The sequence below is a fragment of the Penaeus monodon genome, chromosome 9, assembly GCF_015228065.2.
Source record: "Penaeus monodon isolate SGIC_2016 chromosome 9, NSTDA_Pmon_1, whole genome shotgun sequence".
In the NCBI taxonomy this organism is placed as follows: Eukaryota; Metazoa; Arthropoda; class Malacostraca; order Decapoda; family Penaeidae; genus Penaeus; species Penaeus monodon.
In genome coordinates this window covers 53,215,419-53,217,918 of record NC_051394.1, presented here as the reverse complement: position 1 = coordinate 53,217,918, position 2,500 = coordinate 53,215,419, and the positions used below count along the sequence as shown (strand labels likewise).

The 2,500-nt window shown below is 37.1% G+C and overlaps 1 protein-coding gene across 4 annotated transcripts in view; it reads left to right on the top strand.

Moving 5' to 3' along the window:
- The first annotated feature begins 950 nt into the window (after positions 1-950).
- LOC119577248 (ketimine reductase mu-crystallin-like) overlaps positions 951-2,500 on the top strand; it is an 8,281-nt gene continuing 6,731 nt past the window's right edge. Inside the window, exon 1 of one of the 4 annotated variants that reach the window (XM_037924996.1) lies at positions 951-1,059. The gene's annotated coding sequence lies outside the window, so the exon portion shown is untranslated. Of the gene's footprint in view, positions 1,060-1,097; positions 1,230-1,940; positions 2,077-2,500 lie in introns of those variants that run through there. The other 3 variants (XM_037924994.1, XM_037924993.1, XM_037924995.1) reach the window with 3 other exon arrangements.

The following is a 2,500-nucleotide window of genomic DNA, read 5'->3' as shown; positions in this document are numbered from 1 at the left end:
AGAAAAGAAGAGAAAAAGAGAGGAAAGGAAAAGAGGGAGGGAAAAAAGAGAAAGAAAAGAAAAGGAAATGAGAGAAAAAAGAAGAAAGAGAGGAAAAGAGAGAGAGAGGAGAGAAAAGGAGAGGGAAGAGAGAGAAAGAGAAGAGAGAGAGAGATGAGAGAGAGAGAGAGAGAGAGAGAGAATGTAATATAATAATTATGCAATAATAACTGGAGTAAAAAAAAAAAAAGAGAATAAAAGAAAAAAGTTAATATCTATAAAACTATAATAATATAATATGCTGTAATAACTATAAAAAAATAACTAGTGTAAAAAAAAATTACCTTTCCGTTTGTGATAAAAACTGCATGATCCTTATTTTCCCCTCCCTTCCTCTCTCCCTTTCTTCCGATTTTTCTTTCCCTTTCTCTTTCTTTCTTTCTGTCTCTCCTTTCTTTCTTCTGTCTCTCTTTTCTTTCTTTGTCTCTCTTTCTTTCTGCTTCTTTTAATCGTTCTCTTTCTTTTTGTCTCTCTTTCCTTTTCCCTTTCTTTCTGTCTGCCTGTCTATCTCTTTCTTTTTCCCTTTCTCTTTGATGTCTCTGTCTCGCTCTCTCTTTCTCGCTTCCTGTCTATCTCCCTTTCTCTCTGTCAATATCTGTCTGTTTGCCTGTCTCTCTGTCTGCCTCTCTTGGTTTCGTTATTTATCTGTCTGCTTCTCTATCTCTGTCTCTGTCTGCCCGTCTCTCTCTCTCTCTCTCTCTCTCTCTCTCTCCCCCTCTCTCTTTTTCTCTCCAATCTCCTCCTCTCCTCTCTCTCTCTCTCTCTCACTGTCTGTCTGTCTGTCTGTCTATCACTCGCTATCTGCTTCTTTACCCCTCATTCCATAAAATGTTATTAACTGTTATAATCATATACGAATACATTTTAAAGAAGTATTCATTCGAACGTTCGAGATTAGGAGATATGATCCATAAATAGTGCTAGTGATAACACGTCCCCGATATGGCTTCACCTGTGTGGATAAAACCTGCTTACTCCCACGATACCACCCATGAATACGTACATGGGCCTCACACACACGTAAATACAAGTGCAAAAATACGTATACACTTTTCAGACGCGGGAGCGTACACACGGGTACACATACTCGCGCTCATGCACACACACACGAACACACACACACACACACACACACACACACACACACACACACACACATGCAATACACTTTAACACTTGCGCAGTCACAGGTAAGGGCAATTCAGCGTTAGGGTCGATACTATATCTGAAAATCGTTAGTTTCTGTAACGTAATCTATCAACTTCATTATTATCTTTTAATTGATGACTCTTAGATCTGTATACTCATAATCAGTGAGAATCGTTGATAATGGCTAATGATTATTTTATATATTATGCAACAAGTATATTTACTTGTCACTGAACGAATCATTCCGTGAGATTAATTAACTGGGTTAGAATTATGAGTACACACGATTAATTCACTCTTTTTAAAATATTTTTCTTTTTCTGTTTGTCAACTTCTCTGAAAGTCTTAAAAATCAGCAGATCAGATTTATGAGACAATCACGAAATCAAGTCCAAATTCTTCATGTTTTTTAAAGCATTGCTAATGGCTTTCACCATTTGCAATCTAATAATTTAATTTATAATGTGATGCTGCACTTATTACCACAATCCTCTATCATCGTGCAACTACCACTTTGTAACTCCATGCTAACTGTACTATTTTCTACGCGCTGATACACTTAACATGTTACACTGTCGACTGGCTGAATACATGTCTAAATACCATCGGTCTTCTTCAAATAATCATTATCCCACTCTGTCAATTATCTAATACTTATCACCACCGACCTGTCAACCTGCCATGAGTCATCACCAACTAATCAAGTGCATCTTCGCCTCGATATAAAAAAAGAATAGCATAAAAAAAAACTTAGTATAGCTTGGCCATCCACTTGTGACGTCAAGCAACACCGCAAACCACTCGATCCACATTTTATTAGAGTGGTTTATCCCCTGGTGTGTGTGTGAGTGAGTACCATAGAGGAACGCAAGCCAGGAGGAAAGATTAGTAAGAAATAATCATCATTTCATTATAATTACGTATGGAATTATCTTAACTAGTGTTGCAGTGTTTGTGAGTTTTTCTTATATATTAAGTGTTTGTGAGTGTTTCATATACGGATTTTCGGTTAATTTTTTTTCTCTCGAGGGGGTGTGTTGGTTGAAAGGTGTAGAAACCGCTCCACTGACTGTCATTAATGTCACAACTTTTTTTTCGATGACTGATAATTAACTAAAGACACACGCAAGAAACCGATCTACCCAGGATATTTTATAAGAGAAGAGCCGAATATATAAAAAGTGAAAGTACAAGTATCCGGGCTTGAGGCCATACGTCAAGGTCTTTATATATAAGTACTTACAATGATATTGATAAAAGTCCTTCCCATTAACTACAAGTACAGGGAGAGGGGCAACGCTACAGGTGTTTA